Source organism: Callithrix jacchus, chromosome 17 (assembly GCF_049354715.1).
Source record: "Callithrix jacchus isolate 240 chromosome 17, calJac240_pri, whole genome shotgun sequence".
Taxonomy (NCBI): domain Eukaryota; kingdom Metazoa; phylum Chordata; class Mammalia; order Primates; family Cebidae; genus Callithrix; species Callithrix jacchus.
The window spans coordinates 56,359,684-56,383,529 of record NC_133518.1 but is presented as its reverse complement, the minus strand read 5'-3'; the positions used below and the strand labels follow the sequence as shown (position 1 = coordinate 56,383,529).

The window sequence follows — 23,846 nt, the reverse complement described above, 5'->3', positions numbered from 1 at the left end:
CTCTTGTATAAGCATTACAAAAGTTCTAACCCACTCCTCGTTTTAAGATTTTAGTTTCTTTCCTTTTTGCATTATTATTAGTACTATGGCTTTTAATTATTTTCTTGTTTATAGAACACAGAAATTAAAATCATGTTGTGGAAAGAAATACTAGTTAGGTATTTTATAGTTGCTTGGGCTTTCTTTGTTATGTAGAGATTGGAAACGTAAATATTGCCTGACACAGGTAAAGTGCAAGGAGATTGCATTATTAAATAAATGTTAGTGACATTTTCTCGGGAAACTGTCATATATCATCACTATTTGTCCCTCCCTCAAAGGAATACATTGTAGATCTGTAGGCCCAAATTCTCAGTGGTTTGTCTTGCCATGTGTAACTAGGATTTTTTCAAGTATTAAAGTATAATTTATATATCGGAAGTGTTTAATGACTGGAAATGAAGAGTTCTAAATGGGTGGCAGAGGGATCTTATCCTGGATTTAAGTTGGGAAGACTAGAAATACTGGTATGTAAGAAAAAAATTCCTCAGGGAATATTAGAGCAAATTTAAGTTTGAGGTTTGAATTGTCTGTCCCTGCTTGGTAGTATTTGTTTGCAGATTTTCCTGAAGGATGAAAGGCTATATTTCCCTGTCTATTCATCCACTGTTCAAAAATTTCTTTAGCTCTTACGTATGTCAGAGTGCACTATTACAAATACCACTAATTTGGAATCTGTAATAAATTGATTCAAAGTAGTTTTAAATTAAAAGATTGATAAGCAATTAGCAGAATAGAAGAGGAATCTCTTTACCTTTTTTAGGATTAAAAAACAAGGCATGGCCATGGTGGCATGCACCTATAGTCCCAGCTACTCGGGAGGTTGAGGCAGGAGAATCGCTTGAGTCTGGGAGGTGGAGGTTGCAGTGAGCTGCCATCATTCCACTGCACCCCAGCCTGAGTGACAGAGTGAGACTCCGTCTCAAAAAAACAAAAAACAAGGCATTCTAGATGCCTTTCTCTCCTTTATCCATACGTCTAACAGGTGGTGTTGATCCTTCCTAGATGCTTATCTCTGGAATCAGTTCTTGTTCTGCTTAGACCTTATTTATCATTTGGACTCCCTAATCTCTGTGTGAGAATCTTCATATGATTCATATTATTCAGCACCTTGAGTTTTTCTTTTTGAACTTAGCTCCATGTGAGCACATAGAACCGTGTGATCACATAAATACACGCATTCCATTTTTAAAGCTTCATAGTATTCCCAAGTAGGGATGTGTAGTGTATAATCTCACAATAGTCTTTCTCGATGGTAGATCTCATTAGGTTTTTGTTCTGGTTAAAGGTTCCCTTCCCCTTCTGTCTGTACAGTGGTGATTCTCAGTCATGGCAGGGAACATTTACTTCCTAAGGATGGGTGAATCTGAATCTTGCATGGACCTTTAAAAACTCCAACTCCCAAATTCTGATATACCTTTCTACTTGATGATTTCTCTTGTATTAAGAACTATAACTAGGCCGGGCGTGGTGGCAGGTGCCTGTAATCAATCCCAGCTACCCTGGAGGCTGAGGCAAGAGAATCGCTTGAACCCGGGAGGTGGAGGATGCAGTGAGGTGAGATTGCGCCATTGCATTCCGGCCTGGGCAACAAGAGCAAAACCCAATCTCAAAAAAACAAAACCAAAACAAAAAAGAACTATAACTGGCTTGGCGCAGTGACTCACCTATAATCCCAGCACTTTGGGAGGCTGAGGCAGGTGAATCACTTGAGGTCAGGAGACCAGCCTGGCCAGCATGGCAAAACTCTGTCTCTACTAAAAATACAAAAATTACATGCCTGCAATCCCAGTTACTTGGGAGGCTGAGGCATGAGAATTGCTTGAATCCGGGAGCCGGGCTGACAGAGTGAAATCTTGTCTCACGAAAACAAAAAACAGAAAGCAGAAAAACTATTACTGTCTCAGATATCAGAGCAGATAAAAGGTTGTAAACTCCCTAGTGGTCTTACTTTCTTGCCACATGATACAATAATTTTGAACAGATCGCCTTTTCCTTGGCTGGGAGTCTTCCCCTTTTTCTTCTCTTTACTTTTCTGCATTGACATGTATTTTTACTTTGCTTTTAATACCCTTCCCTTCCCTTTTCCTACTCATCCTGAAGTTTCATCTCATGAGATTTTTCCTGTTTTGGACTGCTGGGCTGTTTACTAAGAGCAACTGTAATTTCTTCTAAACTTTTAACTCCCTTTTACTGGATTTTTGAGCAACTTGAGGACAGAGTGGTGTTATAATCTTTGTATTTTTAGCATGTAGACAATGTACATAGCAGGAAATCAAGTAACTAATTGAATGAATGGAGTTAATGGATATTTAAGTATCCAATCATGCTCCACTTAATGACGGGAATAGGTTCTGAGATATGTGTTGTTAGGTCGTTTCATCTTTGTGTGAACATCAGAGAATGTACTTGTGCAAAACTAGGAGATACACAGACTGCTACATACCTAGGCTATATAACATAGCCCATTGCTCTTAGCTACAAACCTATACAGCATATTACTGTACTGAATGCTGTAGGCAATTGTAACACAATGGTATCTGTTTATCTAAACATATAAAAGGTACAGTAAAATTACAATATTATAATCTTAAGGGACCACCATCCTGTATGTGGTCTGACATTGACTAAAATGTCATTATACAGCACATGACTGTATTTATGTTTTTGCATAAAATAGCTGAATTTTCAGCAGTGAAATTTACTGAATATGTTTGTTGTTAATAAATTGGTGTTGCAGAAAGGCTTTATTCAAGTAGTCATAAGGGAAATACGATAGGTGTTGAGAATGTAAAATCTACACAGGAAAGAAAGAGTAGATGCAGAGATGCAAAGTCTCTAAAGAGGCAGAATGACTGATGGGCTGGGAAACCTTGGCCACTTACCTGATTCACTGTATTGATGTAGTTAAAGAAAAATGTGTCCATTGAGGGTGGAGACTGGATTGGCTGTCATCCCTCTACAAGGAAAGGCCCAAAGATTGAAATTGGTAATACTCATCCCAGCTTTTGTTGGGAGATTTTTAATATTCTGGTTTCTACCTCTATGTATAGAGATATATGCAGGGAGTTGCCGATGGATGCTCCAGGTTTTTTGTGTTTGTGTGTGTGTGTCTGCTGGTGGAATAGTGATTAAAAGATAGACTTCAGCAGGCAAGGTTCAAATTCAGACCTTCTTACTTGCTAATTGTGTGTCCTTCAGCAAGTTTCTATCAATATCGTTTTTAGTCAGTGTGACTAATGGCTAGACCTGGCACCTATTAAATTCATAGGATAATGACTTTCCCATGACACCTTTGGAGGACCAGCCATCCTACCACCCTTTAACAAATCCATACCTCATTCCAGCAGCAGTGTGGGCCAAGGTGCTTGAACTATTCTGTTTGAATGTGCATATTCATCTGTATGTTTTATGATAAATAAAATACCTAGTTCATCATTTTCTATTGAAAAAATATGGAAATTTATGACATGCATCCAGCTCTTATTTTTAAAAAGTAGAATTTGACATACACTGGAATGAATTCCTAAAGAGTAGGGTCTGGGTTTGGGTCATCTTTATATCTGTTTTATTTTAGATTGTGTTTGTGAGGAGTGTCTGAAGTTAGTTCATATTTAAAAGATGTGTGTGTAGCAGAAATGGGAATAGGGGCTCTCATGGGAATCTGAGAATAGGGCCTGGTTTTAAGATTATAGGAAGTGTTTTGGTTTTCAGGGAACATATCAAACAAACTTTTATTACTACTCTGTATGCCATCTTTTCTCTCTGGCAGGAGTTTCTGTTTCCATATCATTTTGGCTTGTATTGTTGCTTTCCTGCTTCAGCAACTAAGGCAGAAGGCAGGTTTCTCCATAGATTATTCAAGTTATTTGAGAGGCACAGAGAATTTGAAGTAGTCCATCTTTTCAAAAGAGCCAGGTGGTGAAGGTTCTGGTTTGCTGATGACCCTGAGCCTGGTGCCAACCCAGTGTCCAGTTTATTGTTGCTGGTGTGGTATACAACCAGCAGCTATGGCTCAGAGACTAAATTCAAGGCAGCTTCTTTGACAGAGTAATTGTGATCGCCAGTTTCAGTAAAGTATGCTGGTCTGTAGGAGTTGAGAAAATTGTTCCTTTAATCTAAAAGATGTTCTAGGCAAAGGCTGCTGGAACACAGGAGTACAGTTTCATTTGCTGCATAATAGCTGTATTAGTGTCCTAAGGTTGCTGTAACAAAGTGCTACAGACTGTGTGGCTTAAAAACAGAAATGTATTGTCTTTTTCTGGGGGCTAAAGGTATGAAATCAAAGTGTCAACAGGGTTGGTTACTTCTCAGAGTGAGAATATATGGTTCTTAACTTTGTATAAACATCTCTATTACTTCTTGGCCTTTTGGCTAAGATCAAGTGTATTTAAACGTCTCTGTCATTTTAGTAGAAGTTGAGTATTTCTTATCTAAAATGCTTGGGATAAGAAGTATTTCAGAATTTGGATTTTTTTTTTATTTTGGAATATTTGCTCCAGTGAGCTTTTCCTTTGAACATCATGTCAGCATTCAAAAAGTTTCAGATTTTGTATTATTTCATCTTTCAGATTTCAAATTAGGGATGCTTAACCTATAATCAGCAGATTTAACAAAGATTGTTTTCTCATTACTAGGATTATAGTTATGTATCATATTTGGATGCCAGGATATGAATATGATTAATGAAAGTGGAAGTTTATAGAACTTATATTGTTGAGTTTCATTTTTAAAATGATTGGTGCATACATTTTTAAGATAATTATTTTTGATAGAAAGTTACCTTCTACATAATGGTATGGCAACTAAGAATTTTATGCCCAGACACAAACAGATTTGTTATATATCAGAATCTCTCTTCAATTATTGTATTATGTGTCTAAGGAGAAGGTTGCAGATTTAAAGTAAAACTAAATCAGATTATCAAACAAATTTAAGTCAGTATAATTCTAGTCATGTTGATAGAATGAATGTACTTCTCTCATTTTAATATTGTTTAAAATAATAATAGGAATCATTAGGAATTATAAGTGTTTTGTTTTGATTTTTCCCTTTGACTTTGCTTGTTTTAATTTTGAAGTCTGCTGTTGAAAATGTCAATACTAGTTTAAATTCTGCCTAACCTGATTTTTTAAAATTTAATTAAGCTAACTTGACTGAGGAATCTGCTCCCTCACCCCAAAAAGAATGCGTGTCTCCTGAGTAGATGCAAATTTTGTGGATTATTTCTTGCCATTAGAATAACACCTCTAATCTGTATTCCCTTAATTTATGTCAGCATTTTCTTAATATATATGTTCATGAAGGAAGTTAAGGTTCATTGCTAGGCCTCATTCTTCCATCCTGTCCCTTCTTTTCTTCTTACTTTCCTTTTTATTTTAAAATAATTTAAGAGTTGCAGAAATAGTACCCTTCTCCCAAGTCCCCCAAGGTTAACATCTTGTGTAATCATGTTTTAATTTTCAAAACAGAAATTAACATTATTAGAGTACTATTAATGAAATTACAGATTTCACCAGTTTTTCCACCATTTCCTGAAACAGAAAACTGTTTCAGGATCTAATCCAGAAACCCACATTACGCTTACTTGTCATGTCTCCTTTATCTACCCTAGTGAGTGATAGTTCTTTAGTCTTTACTTGTCTTTTATGACCTTGAGAGTTTTGGATAGTACTCACTGGTCAGTTATATTTTAGAATATCCCTCAGTTTGGCCTTGTCTATATTTTCTGATCAGACTGAGGGTATACATTACTGGAAAGGATACTGTAGAGATGATGTCCTCTGATAACCTGAGTGTATCATATCAGTGGTAAATGTTGTCTTATTGCTGGTGATGTGGCATCTTTATTATTTATGTTATTTTTTTCAGATAACATAAAATTGACATAACGTAAAATTCATATAACATGATATCCAGTGTTTAAAAGTGTGCAACCTACCACCTCTATCTACTTCCAAAACATTTTCATCACCTCAAAAGGAAATCTGTATCCATTAATCATTTTCACCTGTCCTTTACACCTCCCAATCTGTGTTCTGACTATGTAGATTTATCTATTCTGGATATTTCATTTAAGTGGAATAATAGAATAAGTGACTTGTGTGTCTGTCTTTATTCACTTAGCAGTGTTTTCAAGGTTCATCCACATCTAAGCATTTGTCAGTATCTCATTTCTTCTTACGGCTGACCAGTATGTCATTGTTGAATATATCACAATTTATCCATTCATCCCTTTATGGACAGTTGGGATGTTTCTATCTTTTGGCTATTGTGAATAGTGCTGCAGTGAACATGTATATGCATTTACTTGTTGAATTGCTGGGTCATCATATGGTAATTTTAACAAACTCCTGGTTCAGGTAGCCTTTAATTCTTCTGGCTTTCATTTGATTTAAAAAGTCTAATTCTGTTACAGAATAATCAGGGTGCCGCAGAAATATTATTTGTAGATTTTAAATGTCACAGTTATGTTTTAAAACCTGGAAATATTTGTCATTCTCATTAAACTAATTTTTTCTGGACTTGGTTGTTGACAGGATGTACCTATTTTTCCATCTATAATGATAATATATAGTGCTAGAGTCCATGAATTTGTTGTGTTATATGTATTATCAGTTTATGTTACATCTGTGTTGTCCTTATTTGGGATACTTTTTCTCCCAACATAGAGGAGATTTTCTAGTTTAAGGAAACATCTGTAATAAATACCTGAAGAACAGTTTAAGGAAGCTTTTTATACTTTTAAATATTTCTTCATTTCAGACTTGAAGTTTTAGATGTGGTTTTGAGCCTTCCTTTGTAAATAATTTGTTTTCAGATGATAAATATAATGTAGTATTGATTTTTAAAAATGCTTTATATTTTATATAGTAGGACAGAGAAAGGAAGAAAGATTCTTCTATTAGAAACTTGTGATAAGATGGTAAATGAGAATAGAAAGTCCTCTACTTAGGACTAGATCAGGTCTGTAAAGGCTCTTCTTAAATTAATTTTCCTTAATCTTAAGAGACTAAGAAGTTTGTCTATAGTCCTTGAATATATTTCCACCAAATAGGAGTATGAGTTAGTTTTTTCTGTGGTTTAAATCAAGACTTTAGTCCTAGATCATCTTGTTTTAAAAAGACGAGTTTCTTCTATGCTGACACCCTTTCAAGCCAGGAAATTTTTTCCTTATGTGGTCGGAAGCTGTGGAAGATCTGATGTCCCCCTTATTGTTTCATTCTCATTCTGAGATTTTCAGGCAGAATCAGGGGGCCTTGAACCTCTGGTTTTGGTTAGAGTTTCTACTCTTGCATATTCACTTGCTTGGGTTTTATGTTCTGGAACAAAACTCCTGGCCTTTTCCTCACCTAACAGTAGATATATGATATTGACATGAATACTGTAACCCAATGGTCTCCCCTGGAATGGGGGAGAAAATGTAGAATTTTTTTTTTTTTTAGATGGAGTTTTGCTGTGTTGCCCAGGCTTGATTGCAGTGGTGAGATCTTGGCTCACTGTAACCTCCACCTCCCTGTTCAAGCAATTCCCCTGCCTCAGCCTCCCAAGTAGTTGGGATCACAGGTGCACACCACCAAGCTGGCTAAGTTTTTTGTGTTTTTAGTAGAGATGGGGTTTCACCATGTTGGCCAGACTGGTCTTGAACCATAGACAAGGAGTACATTAATGGACAAAGTATTGAACAGTTTGAAAATGCTGGAACCGTCTCTATCTCTTAAGAGTTCTCAAAAATCGAGCATTACTATAAGGACCCACACAAATAAAGGTCTGCTGATGTCACTTATGTTAGATACTTTTGAAGAACAGCTATATTTTGGGATGCTTATTGATGTTAAAGACATTTTCTTACATTATAAACATTCTTTTTCCTGTTCTTGATAACTCATTTTTTTAAAAATTTTCCTTAAAGCTAGAAATCTGTTAATTTTTTGAGTGTTCAATTGTTAAATGAAAATGTTATGTATTTATATAATATTTAAGTTTTTTTTGATTCAAGTAAGTGAGAGAGCTCACTTTTAAGAATAAGAAACAATTGAATAACAACTTTGTCCAGCTAAGTTTTAAGGAAGGAAAAGATTTCTTGATTTTTTTTTCTTTTCCAGGAAAATTACATGCAGTGATTTCAATAATAGTATTGTTGCCATATTTTTAATTGCTAGTGAGTGATTAAATTGATCTGATAGCACTGGGAGTGCTCTAGATTAATAAAATGAAATTCTCACATGTGAATGCAGTGTAAGATCTGAATGTTTGTTCCTTCAGTCAAAAGGGATTGCCTCATATAAATGAAGTTTAAAAGGAATGTGATAATCAGAGCTACTGTACCCAAATCACTGTTTTAATACATTCTCACTTCTTTACACATTGTGTTACCAGCTAAGATTTTAGAATTACATCACTAGATAAAGTACATTAAAGATGATTCCTCAGAAAAAGTTTTTTTTTTTCCATCCAAGATGATTCTTTCTGCAACTTTAAACCAGGTGTAGGGAGGGGAATACTTTCATAAATACAGAGCCACTATGTGAAAGCTCTACCTTGGGGGAATACTACCAAGTTCAAAACTATGACTTTTTTTTTCTTTAAGAAATCCATTTGGCTTCTAGAGCTTCTGTTCTCTCTCTCTCTCTCATGAATTTTTTCTTATGAGTAGGAGAGAAATAAAGATCATCTTTACCCATTTGAAATCATTACTTTGTTAAATTGTTGAAATTTATTAAACTAATAAAAAGATATCTTATTTAATTATAGGCCTGTCTATATACATTTGCATATGTTGGTCATCATTATTAGAATCCAGCTATTTCTGACCACCTCTACCGCATTTCTTTTATTTCATTTTTTTCTCTTTGACATACCAGTTTTATTTTTTTTAATTTTGAATGCATTATTTTTATTTTAGGTTTGGAGGTACATGAAGGCTTGTTACATAGGTAAACATGTGTCATGGGGGTTGTTGTGCATATTATTTCATCACCCAGGTATTAAGCCAAGTACCCAATAGTTATCCTTTCTGTTCCTCTTCCTCCTCTCACCCTCATCTCTCAAGTAGACCCCAGTGTCTGTTATTTCCTTCTTGGTGTCCATAAGTTTGTATCATTTAGCTCCCACTTATAAGAATATGGGGCATTTGGTTTCCTGTTGTGTATTAATTTGCTAAGGATAATAGCCTCCACCTCCATCCATGGTCCAGAAAAGACATGATCTCATTCTTTTTCATGGCTGTGTAGTGTTCCACAGTGTATATGTACTACATTTTCTTTATCCAATCTGTCATTCACGGGCATTTAGGTTGATTCCATTTCTTTGCTGTTGTGAAATAGTGCTGCAGTGAACATTCATATGCATGTGTCTTTATGGTAGAGTGATTTATCTTCCTCTGGGTGTATACCCCATAATGGAATTGCTGAATTGACTGATAGTTCTGCTTTTAGCTTTGTGAGGGATCGTTATATTGCTTTCTATGATGGTTGAACTAATGTACGTTCCCACCAGCAGTGTATAGGTGTTCCCTTTTCTCTGGAAACTTGCCAGCATTTATTATTTTTTGATGTTTTAATACTAGTCATTTGACTGGTGTGAAGTGGTATCTCATTGTGGTTGTGATTTGTGTTTCTCTAATGATCAGTAATACTGAGCTTTTTTTCATGTGCTTGTTGGCTGTATGTATATCTTCTTTTGAAAAGTGTCTGTTCATGGTTTTTGCACACTTTAATGGGGTTGTTGGTTTTTCTCTTGTAAATTTAAGTTCCTTATAGATGCTGGATATTAGACCTTTGTCAGATGCATAGTTTGCAAAAATTTTCTTCCATTCTGTATGGTGCCTGTTTACTCTGTTGATAGTTTCTTTTGCTGTTCAGAAGCTCTTAAGTTTAATTAGATCCCTCTTGTCAATTTTTGCTTTTCTTACAGTTGCTTTTGTTGTCTTTGTCATGAAATTTTTGCCCTGCCTGTGTCTTGAATGGTACTGCCTAGGTTGTCTTTCAATATTTTTATAGTTTGGGGTTTTATATTTTAAGTCTTTAATCCATCTTGAGTGGATTTTTGTGTATGGTGTAAGGAAGGGGTGCAGTTTCACTCATCTACATGTGGCTACTTATCCCAGCACCATTTATTGAATAGAGAGTCTTTTACCCATTACTTGCTTTTTGTCTTTTTTGAAGATCAGATGGTCTTGGTTGTGTGGCCTTATTTCTGGGCTCTTTATTCTGTTCCATTGGTCTGTGTGCCTGTTTTTTGTACCAGTACCATGGCTGTTTTGGTTACTGTTGCCTTGTATAGTTTGAGGTCGAGTAATGTGATGCCTCCAGCATTGTGTTTTTGCTTAGGATTGCCTTGGTTATTTGGGCTCTTTTTTGGTTCCATATGAATTTTAACATAGTTTTTTCTATTTCTGTGAAGAATGTTATTCATAGTTTGATAGAAATAGCATTGAATCTGTATATTCTACTCCATTTCAAGCCACCATTGATTGTCACCTGGACTTTGCAGAATCCTCTTAGCCATCTCCCTTTGGACTAGCTTTCTTACTCCACAGATTTGCTCTCTACCTAGGATTGAAGTTGTTTTTTTGTATTGAATATCAGATCAGGCTACTAAGAAGTTCCACTGTTGTCCCTTTTTTGCTCATTATTTTTTAATGGTTTACAGTGGGCTTAAGACAGTATATTATTTGACTCCCCTAAAACCTCATCTACACTAATTCTCCTTCCCCCTACTGCAGTCACAATGGCCCAGTGAGAGTCTTTCCGTACTGCAAGTCTGCTCCATCTCAGGGTCTTTGTGCTTGCTCTTCCCTTTGTCTGGAAAACCTTCCCTCAGTTATCCACAGAAATTTTTCCCTCGCTATCTTTAAGTCTTTTCTTAAGTGTCACCTTCTCACCTGAGCACCTTAAATAAAATCATAATCTTGTTCCTTTCCCTGTATGCCAGCTTCTCTTATTCCACTTAGCTTTTTTAACTTTTCTCTAAAGCACTTAATAACTTCTGAATTCGTGTATATTTATTTTTGCTTATTAGCTGTTTCCCACCCTCTTTAGAATAGTAAGCTTCATGAGGGTAGGAACTTTCCTTTGTTTTCTGTGGTTTATCTAGCTTCTGGAACTATACTTGGCACATGAAGGATATTCACTGTTTATTTGTTGAAGGAGTGAATGCTTAAATAAGGGGAAGAGAGTTATAGTCAGATGTGAAAAGCATTGGTGTGTTTCAGAACCTGAAAATATTTCCCTATTTATCTGAGGTGGGAGCAGCAAGCGATGGTCTCTTTCTTTCTCTTTAGTTTTGGAGGCCAGAAAATGTAAAGTTTTGTCAGCCGTTATAAGGAATTTGGACAAAATACTGCATGTTCTACTTATAGTTGGGAGCTAAGCAGTGGGTATGTATGCATGGACATAAAGATGGAAATAATGGACACTGGGGACTGATAAAGGGGAGAAGGTTGTAACACGGGAGGGCTGAGAGATTACCTATTAGGTACAGTGTTCACTTATTTGGATGATGGGTACACTAGAAGCCCAAACCTGCACATGTACACCCTAAATCTAAAATTAAAAAAAAAAAAAATCAGACTTTGTCCTGAGACAACAAAGATACTACTAACCGTAATCCACTGCAAGTATGGTCAGATTAGCATTTTAGAAAGTCTGGTCGCTAAGGGTGAATGAACCAGAGAGAAGCCAGACACGGGGATTATTTTGTGAACAGTAGTCCAGGGGCATGATGATGATTGCCTGAACAAGATTATTGATGTAAACATGGAAAGATGAATAGATTAAAGCAATATGTAGTATTTAGGGAGCAGGCCTCAGTAATTGAAAGAGGAGCAAGAATGATGCATAGGAATCTGCCATGACAAAATTGGTGAATGGGATGCTATTCATAGACAAGGAGTGAGAATGATGGTATGGGGCTATGGTGGAAAATTGAGTCCCAATTCAGTGTATGGTACTGTTTAGTGTTTTAGGGATGCCATAACAAATAACCCAAAACTTAGTGGCTAAAAACAAAAGAAATTTATTGTTCTAGAGACTAGAAGTCCAAAATCAAAGTGTAAGCTAAAGGCTCTAGGGAAGAATCCTTTCTGCTTTTTCCAGCTACTGTTCTTTCCTGGCAGTCCTTGGATTGTGGATGTATTATGTGACTTCAGTCACAAGGCCATTTTCTTTCTGTGTGTCTTCAAATAATCTTCCCTTTTATAAAGACATCACTAATATTGGATTTGGGCTCCATCCTCATGACTTCAGTTGAATTTGATTACCTCTGTAAAGACACTATTTCCAAATAAGGTCCTACTCTGTGTGTGGCACTAGGGATTAGGACATTGATATATCTGTCATTGATAGATGCCAGATTTTTTTTTCTTTTTTAAAATTTATTTATTTTTAAATTGCATTTTAGGTTTTGGGGTACATATAAAGAACATGCAAGATTGTTGCATAGGTACACACATGGCAGTGTGATTTTCTGCCTTCCTCCCCATCACCTATATCTGGCATTTCTCCCCATGCTCTCTCTCCCCAACTCCTCACCCCCAGCTGTCCTTCCACTATTTCCCCGCAACAAACCCCAGTGTGTGATGCTCCCCTCCCTGTGTTCATGTGTTCTCATTGTTCAACACCTGCCTATGAGTGAGAACATGCGGTGTTTGATTTTCTGTTTTTGTGTCAGTTTGCTGAGAATGATGGTTTCCAGGTTCATCCATGTCCTTACAAAGGACATGAGCTAGATGCCAGATTTTTAAGGAAAAATGAATAGGATTTGTTTCTTTGAATCAGTATAGATAGAGTAGAAGATGGGGAAGGGGAAAGAGCAAAGGTAAATCTTGAGTTTTCATGTTTTTCTGAGAAAATGCTGGTGCTACCAGAGAAATGGAAAAGTAGGGGGGAAGGGAAACAGTTTTGCAACAAGGTGGTGGGAAATAATTTTCATTGTAAGCGTGCTGAATTTGGAGTTGTAGTTGGTAGTAGAATTGGTTCATGATCTAGTCAGAATTCAAGAAGGAGATTTGTACCTAGATTATAGCTTTGCTCTTAGAATGTTTAGGTTCTTTGAGGGAGAGGATAGAAAAAGAAGAGCTAAGCCTAAAAAGGAAACTAAAGAGAGAGGGTTACTTTGTTGAAATGGATGCTTTCATCCATTTTAGGAAAAAAAAAGTTTCAGGAGCAGATCTATTCCTTTACTCTAAATGTCAGTTCTGGTAACGTCTGGATAGTGGATTTAGTTGCCGAAGTGGTCGCTGCATGAGCAGAAGTAGAGTTACCAGTTCCTGACAGCTGCGAGTCAGCCTCTGGGCATCTTGCTAAATTTTCAAATATAATTATACAGTAGACTTCCTTTAACAAATTCCGTGTTCCCAGCTATAATTATAACTGCTTTTCTTGCCTATAGCCTGTTCTTTGTCTTACTACACTCCTCTGTATCTCCCCCTGCTGGCTAGACTTTTCCTTTGGTCATTTGGGATGTGAGAAAATAGGAAGCTGTTTTTGTTGAGCATTGCATAACCAATTTCCCCCTTCCCACTCCGCTATAATGGACATTTAGTAATAAGCAGTGTTTTAAAGCATACGCTAGCAATGTTCTATATTCATTTATATTTATCTTCAAAGAATATGCAGATACAAATTAGGTACCTTGTAAATTTTCTGTGCAACTGTCAGAAAATGACTACCACAACTTCCCCAGTGACCCCATTTAATAGTTAAGACTCTTAAATAAAATCTTGCTCATAGCTATACTTTAGGCCAAGAGAGTTTTGTTTTGTTTTGAATAAATTAAAAATTTCAACCAAAAATGAAGTCATCATAAATCCTACAACCATAATCCTGCACTAGTTTCCAGGACTCATCATGACAGTAATTTGTATCAGAATTATGAGTGGGATTTCCTGTTTTCTCATGTATTTTTATCTCCCAGATATCCATTATGAAAATAAATCACTTTTAAAAATGACTTGATGTCCTTTACAAAAATATTGTAATTTTCGGATAAGAAAGTTTAAGAATATATTTCCACATTACTTAGATTAGATTCTGAGTCATGTCTTTCTTAAGTAGTAATTAAAATTTGTAGTTTTTTGGTGTGTAGAAGGAAGCTTCAGCTTTTGTAGCCTGCAGTAGAAGTAGTCCAAAAGAAATTATGCATTGATGTCAGTACTTACACATTAATACATACTCGTTTTGTGCCAGGCACTGTGCTAGTTGCTAGTTTACTGAGATTTTAGTTTGAAGAATGAGATGAGATTAAATAGGTTTTACTTATAATAGTTGAAATATACTTGGCAATAAATAATGTATCAAGATTGCCTATTAAAATAATTCCATGCATTCTGGGTGACGTTAAGTACTAAGAAGTAGGACTTCTCTTACGTAGTAATTGGTTGACATTCTTTGACCTCAATGTAAAACTGAAGTATCTCAGCAAACACAGAGAATAAAGTTTTGATAAATAAAGCACTTTCTTTAAGCCTTTAGAAATAAACTTGAAGTCTTTTGGCATTAGATTGATGGGCTTTCCTTTTGTGAAAGAGTGAGTGAATAATTTAAGCTTATAATTCATATTTGCAGGTCCTCATTCTGTCACAGGAATAATAGTCTTGAAAATCAGAGCTCTGGAATTCACCATTCTGAGAGATCTCTCCTTACTGGTATAATTTTATGCTCATGTGGCAAGGTTTCAGGTTGAGGAATGAGATCAGATTTGCAGGGGAAGAATATTTGCTGTCCTTGTTGTTTTGGTTCCCGAGGAATGCTTACCCCTTAGCCTCAAATGTGCTGTGGTATTAGCTACTTTAAAATAGATTGCTCAAGACTCTTTATTTGGAAAACCTTAAATATGCATCGTGATGCATTACTTGCAATAAAAAATGAGGCTACAATTATATAAAACAAAACACTACAGCTGCTGACAGATGTCATTAGCGACTTACTCAAACACAGAACCTTCAAAAAGGAATTGCTAGACATCGGATTCAGAGAGTTAAGGTCATTATGACTGAAGATGAAATACTGTTGCCCAGTACATTTATTGTTGTTGATTTTTTGCATTTAACTTTTTGATAATTCTTTGTAGACCTTGATATTTGATACAGTTTAATAATCATTCTTTGAAATTATGATTAATAAATGTATAAGGAATGAGAAAAATAGAAAATCACCATCAGGCGAACATCACAATAATAATTGCTGCAGGCAAGACTCAATGGATAGCAAAAGTAGGATGAACATTTAAGGAGAAATAGAATATCTGCATAGGTCTAAAAAGTATACTGCCTAGATGTTTAATAATTACAAAGGGAAAATAGTAACTTTATAGAGAAGACAGCTGACAGATACTAAGTGATCAAGGTTAGCATCACCAGTAATGAGGTATATTAACTTATAATATGATACACCAAGGAGGGCACAACATCACTTATGTGATACTCTTCCAAAAATACATATATCATCATGAAAAAACATTAGACAAAGTCAAATTGAGACACATTCTACAAAATAACGAACTAGCACTTTTCAGAAATATCACAGTCATGTAAGAGAAGGAATTGCCACAGATTAGGGGAGACTAAGGAGACATGACAACTAAAGAAAGGTAACGTGGGATCCTGGATAGGTAACTGATGAAACTTGAGTAAGACCCAGATTTTAGTTAATAGTTTGAACCAATGTTAATTTTACGATTTTAATAACTATGGTATAATTATGTATGAGATTTTCATTAGAAAAACCCAATTGAAGATTATGTGGGAATTCTGTACTATTCTTGCAACCTTTCTGTAAGTATGAAATTATGTCAAAATAAAAAGTTAAAAACCTCCTTTCTGGAAATTTGAAGTAGTACATTCATACTTATCCTGTGAGGCTGTGAAGATACTATTCTATTATAATAAAGTGTCTTTGGTTTTATCTTGGGCAGAGTTCCAGTTTAGACTCAGTACTTGTGTGGACCACCACTTGTTATCTCATTTCTCCTAATCATCTTTTGATAACAATTGTAGAGATACCTGACTTGTGTAATTTCTGAAGACATGTTAATTGATCATTGCTGTAGTTGGCTGACAAGTATGTGGAAGAATTTGAAGATTAGAAATAAGGTAGATGACCTTCAGATCAAAAATGAATAAATAGGAGGAGGTATCTGGGGGTATTTGGATTCTAGTTCTTATGGATACTAACTCTGTGATCTTGAGCAAATCAGTTTGTCTTTCTCAGTATCCTTTCTCATCTATGAAATATTGATGGTAAGAATAAGTACCTTATATGATCTGTAAAGATTACATCAACTAAACAAAGTAATATACATGGTTATATATATATAGGGCAGGTTGCCTAACTGCAGATTGCTTCCACTTCAACCCACTGTGAATGCTGCCTCCTGAAAGTGTGCCAAGTACTATGCCCAGAACACAGTGGTCACCCTCAGTGAATTGGCTCTTATTAAATGGGAAAATACCTTTGAGAAGATGTTGTGAGTTGAAATACTAGAAAAATAAAAGTGTACAAAATTTTAAATGTTATAACATTGTTAACCAAATTGATGTAGTTTTATAGGATTTTCATAGCACAAACCCAAAATCTATACAAACAAACCCATTTGGGTCTTATTCAACAATTAATAATAACCTGGTTTTGAATCAATAAAAGAGCAATACTATATAATATTTGTAAGCTACAGAGTTGGGGCTATTTAAAATCATTTCATATTTTTTTTTGTGTAGGGGAAAAAGTCATTAGTCTGCATTTATAATCAGGACTAGCTTCCTGTAAAATTATTTATTTTAACTTTTTATTTATAGAATTTGAAATTTACAATTCTAAATACAGCAATAGTAAGGCACTGCATTTTTGCAGGAAACAAAAAGCACAATTAACATAAAGTTAGAACCAGCCACAAATAAAATACTCCAGCAAACTGTGTAAGAAAAAAAATGCTCTGGGAAGCAAATGCCAAGAAATGTTACATAGGTGGCCTTATTACATTGGAAAGAAAAGAATATAGAAGATTAGTAGCAGTAATAGGAGGGGGGGAATAGGAGGAGGAATAGGGGGAGGAAGATATGTAGCAAGTGATAGTGAATGAGCACTAAGTGTTACTTTTCTAAGCACTTTATGCAGATCCTAGTATTTAATCCTCCCAATACCGTGTGAGTTAAGTCCCCACTTTATATATGATATAGCTGAGGCTCAGAGAGGTTAAGTAATTTTTTCCCCAAAATCTTGCAGCCAAGATTCAAAGGCAGGATGTTTGGTTCAGAACTCATGCTGTTAACCACTAAGCAATAGCCACCACTGGCTCCATGAAACCAATAGCCACCATTTACTGATGTACAGAATGTAGTTTGTGTATTTTTTTGTGAAGAATTTTGTTAATGGTACCATGGAATTTTCCTGGATCGAAGACATGATTTAAGTAAATAATGGGCTAATTCATAGGACCCGTGGTGTCCTAATAAATCAAAACTCACTCAAGAATACCTCAGCAATAAGCACATTAACTGCCTTTTAAAAATATTCCATATCTGCATAAAATATATTACATATGATAATTTCACTTAATTGTTCTAACTTTTAATTGTCAAGACAAATAGTATATGAAAGGAAAGCAGAAAAATGGTAAAGTGTGGGTGTGGAATTACATCACTTATTTTTTTTTTTTTTAGGCAGAGAATAATTTAGAATTTTTGTATTTCCTGGAAGAATACCCTGTGACTAGTAGGAATATTTGACTTCTTTAATAGATTCTCACATAGTAGGACCTAATATCTAGCTGACTGAATTAGTATTATTCTAGGTACAGAAATAATGAAACTCCACAGTTCTTTATGAAAATATTTCAAGATATTTCTGCTTGATAAAAGGACATTATATTTTTTATTTAAAGAGAGACTTGTGATGTTTTATTTCATTTGTTGTAAAATAGACAATTTTTTTGCAAGAAAAATTGTAAAATTGGACTGTGGCAAAATCAAATGAGTAGTACTCTTTGATGACTAATGCTTGTTCATTTTTTTCACTGTAAAATCTTTAAAAAGGTATAATGTCTAAATTAGTTTATTCTTAGACATTATGTTTTCTTTTTCTTTTTCTTCTTTTATAATTTTTTTTTTAAACATTGTCCTTCTCAGCCCTAAAACCTAACTTTCAAGTTCTAAAATAATTCTTGTTTCAAGAGGAAATTGATACTTTGGGTGGAAGAATTTGGCAAAATCTGGGATTCCCTATCATAATTTAAAAAAATATCTTTGAAGCAGTTTTATTAGTTACTTTAATTCGGATAAACTAATTCAGGCTTATTTTCTCTTAAATGGATTTTTTAAAATAAAGAGAGATTATCTCCTTTAGCTGCACCAAATGGCACCTGATTTAATAAGAATGTTCTAACTCTATAAAGTTAAAGAGAGTCAGGCGACACCTTTGTGGAAGTGTGGAGTTGGCATTTATTGTTATTCTGGTGGACTCAACCCCCACACCTTGCATCCTCTGTATTATATTTCTCTGTGGCTATCTCACCGTTGTCTTCTGTAGAGGTAAAGGGGGCTGTTTGTATAACTGTGCTCTCAGCTAAGTATAGAGTGGGCTACAGCAGGGATGGCAAATATAACTCACATGCATTCCCTCTCCTATGCTTGTTGTGACATCAGGTCATGGTATACTTTCCTGCTTAGCCATAGGGGCAGTTTCATAATTTTCTCCTTTTCAGGGAGCCAGAAGTTTCAGTGTGAGTGAAACCTATTTGCTATTCCTGGAGAGAGTTTGGGATGATTACCAAAAGTTCTGTACCTTGTTTTCCTTCAAGTCTAGGATTTGATGTAGCTCAAGATTAAGAGATGTTACTTTCTTAGGATGATGCATGGTAGCAGTTTAGTGACCTTCAGAGTGTACTCAGACCCACTTGAATTTATTGTGACAAAATTAATCCCCCCAAACCCCCTTTTCTGAAATACTTTGTTAGGAAACCTTTTTCAGATATCACCACAGTTTATTTTTTGACAACTCTCCTATAAATTTATACTAAAAAATTATCCTTGGTGAGGGATGGGGAATAGGTTGTGTCTTGTGAAAGGTGTAATTCACCTTTCAGGTGTACAATTAATAGTTGTTTTTTTTAACTAACCAAATTGTGTGGTTGTCACCATGACTCAGCTGTCGAAAAGTTTCATTACTCCACTATGATTTCTTATGTACATTAGTTCTTAGTCTCCATTCCGCCAACCCAAGGCAACAATTTATTTATTTATTTTTTAAATAAATAAAGCTCTGCCTTTTCTGGATAGTTGATACAAATGGAATAATATAATACTTGGTCTCTGGTGTCTGGCTTTGTCAGGAGCATAATGTCTTTGAAGTTTGTCTGTTTTGTAGCATATATCTGTAATTTCTTCCACTTTATTGGTGAATATTACTACATTGCTAGTGCGTCTTGTCAGTGCATTCATCATCTGTCAATCCATTCCATGGACATTTATGTTGTTTGCTGTTTTTTGCTATTATGAGTAAATCTGCTAAGAACATTTGTGCTCCAGTCTGTGTGTGAATATTTCTTTTCATTTCCCTTGGGTAGATACCTAAGAGTGAGATTTGTGGGTCATATGGTAAATTTATGTTTAACTTTTTAAGAAACTGCCAAGCGATTTTCTGAAGTGGCTATACTGTTACACACTCCCATTAACAATATATGAGGATCCCCATTTTTACATCCTTGTCAGTATTTATTATTGTCTGTATTTTTTATTATACATATCCTTTTATAACTTAAAATTTTTTCTCAATATTTTGTTTTTAAGATGTATCCATGTTGATACATGTAGCTCTTACCTATTCTCACTACTATGAAATGTTCGTTGTATGAATATATTGTAAGAATCTAGCCGTAACATGAAAAATGGCTTCTTCAAATTTAGTTATACAAAATAGAGTTGCATTTTTGTGTGGTATTGAAAAACAGTACTTTTAGTCATCTGTACTGTTGTTGCAAAAGGCACAAAAATGAAGATGGTGAAATTTATACTTATTATTACTGCACAGTCTGAATTAGTCACAGGCAATTTTTTCCTAAGCCAATCCCATTTGCTTCCACAGAAAATAAGAATTTTAGCTTTGAGAAATGGGCAGTGAAACTGCAGACATAGAAACCAATCACAAAAGACCATATATTAGATGATTTTTTTTCATATGAAATGTCTACAACAGGGCAATTTATATATAGAAAAAACAGTTTTGAGGTTGCTAGGGCAAGGGGGACTGGAGGGAGATGGGGAGTGACTGTTTAATGGGTATGGGGTAATTGTTATAGTAATAAAAATGTTCTAAAACTGACTGTGGTTATGCTTGCACAGCTCTGTATATATTATAATCCATTGAATTATACACTTCAAATGGATTGATTGTATGACATGTTCATTATATTTTAGTATAGCTGTTAAAAAATAAGATGTATGAGTCTTTGTAGAATATGTCAATAGTATTAAAAAAAAAAAAAGAGAGTAAAAAGTACTTTACATTCTCAGTGTTCCTTTGTCGATAACTGCCACAATATGGCATCATTTTAAGTGACTGCTTAATAAATTTCATTGAGTAGATGTACCATAATTTGCTTAATTAATTTCCTAATAATAACCATTTAGATTGTTTCCAATAAGAAATGTTGTAAGCAGGATCATTGTATGTGTATTTTTATGCATGTGTTTTTTCAGGATAAATTTTAGAAGTGAAATTGTTGGGTCAAAGATTAAGTGCATTTAACATTTTGAATCATATTTCTAAATTACCACTCGGTAAGATGCTCCAGTTTGCCTTTCTCCGGTGGTGCATGATAACATATGAATGACCATACTCTTGCCACTGCTGGATATTGTCAGTATTTTTATCTTCATCAATTGGGGGAAAATTAACTTATTTTTATTTATATTTATTTGTGCAACTTGTTATATATCCCTTAAAAACTTTTTTTAAAATTTCTTGTCCTTTTTTTCATTGAGGTAATGATCTATCTTTGTATTAGTGTGTAGTAAGTCTTTTTATATTAAGAATGTCTACCTTGGGTCTGTTATGTAAGATAAAAATATTTTTCCAGTTTGTGTATATTTCACATTTATGGTTTTTTCCCATTGTGCAAAAGTTATAAATTTTTGCAGTCATATTTGTTACTTTAAAATATCCTTAGTGACTTGGCTGTATTCCAAGGTTATAAAAATATTCTTTTATGTTTTAAAATGATCTTAATGATTGTATTTCTTCATTTCGTGTTGGGAGCTAAGGAGAGATCCAGTTAACCCTACTCTTACAGATTTTTATTATTATCAAATGCTAAATTATCACATATTCTTGAGTGGGTCACTTTTGAGTTTGTTAGTAAGGTTTATTGGTAAATCTATTCTTATTCTACTACATTCTTTTGATTATTATAGTTTTAAATATATTTTAATAGCTGGTAGACTAATTCATTACTCAGGAAGGCAGCATAATATAGTTTTATAACTTACTAGTTCATTGCCTGACCATGGGCATGTTAACCTTTTGGTCCTCCCCATAGTTCAACAGGAATAATAAAACTATCTCATATGGGAGGCACAGGATCAGGACTATTCGGAACTATTCTCTTCTGCTTCCTTAACTTTTCCCTCATTACTGGATCTTTCCCATTAATATGCTCATTTGCTGTTTTTCTCCCATATTAAAAACATTTTTTTTAAAATATGGAAATTTGCTCTATTGCCCAGGCTAGAGTGTAGTGGTGCAATCTGGGCTCACTGCAACCTCCGCCTCCTGGGTCTCAGTGATTCTCCTTCCTTAGCCTTCCAAGTAGCTGGGATTATAGGCCCCCACCACCACACCCAGCTAATTTTTGTATTTTTTTTAGTAGAGACGGGGTTTTCATCATGTTGGCCAGGCTGGTCTCGAGCTCCTTACCTCAAGTGATCTGCCCGCCTTGGCCTCCCAGAGTGCTGGGATTACAGGCGTGATTCACCGTGTCTGGCCAAAACATTCTTTTAAAAATGTCACTTCTGCTGCTAGCTTTTGTTCCACTTTTTGCTTCATTTTGGCAGTAAAACTTCTGAGGAATTGTTTATACTTGCTCTTTCCAATTCTTCTCCTCCCATTTCATCTTAAACTCATCACAGGACAGAAGCCTTCACCAGTACCCTGAATTCATTCTTGTCATGGTCACCAGTGACCTTTATGTTGTTAAATTCAGTAGTCAGTTCTTGTCTTTACTTGAACCTACTGAAAATATTTGATGTAAGTATGTACACCTTGGTATAGTTTGTTCATTTGGTTTTCCAGGACATAAGAATTTTGATGTTCTCCTCCCCATTGGTCTGGACTGAGGAGAACTTCAGTTCACTCCACTGGTTTCTTTTATTCTTCTTTACCTCTTCATTAGGATAGTGTCAACACTCAGTCATTTGACCTTTTAATTTTTCTGTCTATATTCATTGTCTTAGTGATTTCATCTGATGTTATGTCTTTAAATACCAAAGAGATAAACTTAGCTCTCATACCTGAACTCCAGGCTTATGATCCAGTTAATGTATTTGACATCTAGTTTTAGCTATCTGATTGTCATCTCAAACTCAGTACACTAAAAATTGACCTCCTTTTCTTTCTCTTCCAAACATATTTCAGCTGTGGTCTTCCCCATCTTCGTTGATAGGAGATCTGTCTTTCTAGTAGAAAAGTCAGAAACAGTGGAGTCATCCATGATTTACGTTTTCTACTTGATCATTGTTAAAAGTAAGAAAGCTGCTGAAAGTTGTAGATTTAATTTATAGTATTGAACTCACAATTTTTGTAGTTTTTTGTTTCTATATCCATAGATAAAAGCATATAATCTACAAGTATCATTTTACTTTCATCCAAATTTTAGCTATTATCTTAATTGTATTTGATAGCAGATCATTTCTTTTTTAAAATTTTTTTAATATTTAACTTTTGGGGGCACATTGTCAGTATATAGGGTACGTGAGATATTTTAATATAGGCATGAAAGTGTAATAATCAAATCATGGAAACTGGATATTCATCCTCTCAGGTATTTATCATTTGTGTTAATCAAGTGTTTTAAAATGTACAATTAAATTATTGACATAATCATTCTGTTGTGCTATCAAATACTAAGCCTTATTCATTTTTTTCTTTTCATTTTGTTTTGTTTTTTTTTTAATGCATTAGCCATCCCACCTCCCCTCTACTCTTTCCTGCTACCCTTCCCAGCCTCTGGTATCCATTCTTCTACTTTCTATCTCCATGGATGCAATTGTTTTGATTTTAAATCTTACAAATAAGTGAAAACATGATATTTGTCTTTCTCTGCCTGACTTATTTCAGTTAACCTAATGACCTTCAGTTCTGTCCATGTTGTTGCAAATGATAGGTTCTCATTCTTTTTTGTGGCTGAATAGTACTCGGTTGAATTATATACCACATTTTCTCTATTCATTCATTTATTGATGGACACATAGGTTACTTCCAAATCTTGGCTATTGTGAACACTGCTGCAACAAACATGGGAGTGCAGATACCTCTTTGGTATACTGATGTTCTTTCTTTTGGATATATACCCAACAGTGGGATTGCTGGCTCATATTAGCTCAATTTTTAGTTTTTTGAGGAATCTCCAGACTGTTCTCCATAGTGGTTGTACTAATTTACATTCCCACTAACAGTGTATAAGGGTTCCCTTTCTCCATATCCTCATAAGCATTTGCTGTTGTCTGTCTTCTGGCAATAACTATAAGCCATTTTAACTAGGGTGAGATGGTATCACATTGTAGTTTTGATTTGCATTTCTCTGATGATCAGTGTTAT

At 34.9% G+C, this 23,846-nt stretch overlaps 1 protein-coding gene across 50 annotated transcripts in view; it reads left to right on the top strand.

Moving 5' to 3' along the window:
• TBC1D5 (TBC1 domain family member 5) overlaps positions 1-23,846 on the top strand; it is a 562,606-nt gene that overhangs the window by 71,439 nt on the left and 467,321 nt on the right. The gene's annotated exons all lie outside the window — the stretch shown is intronic.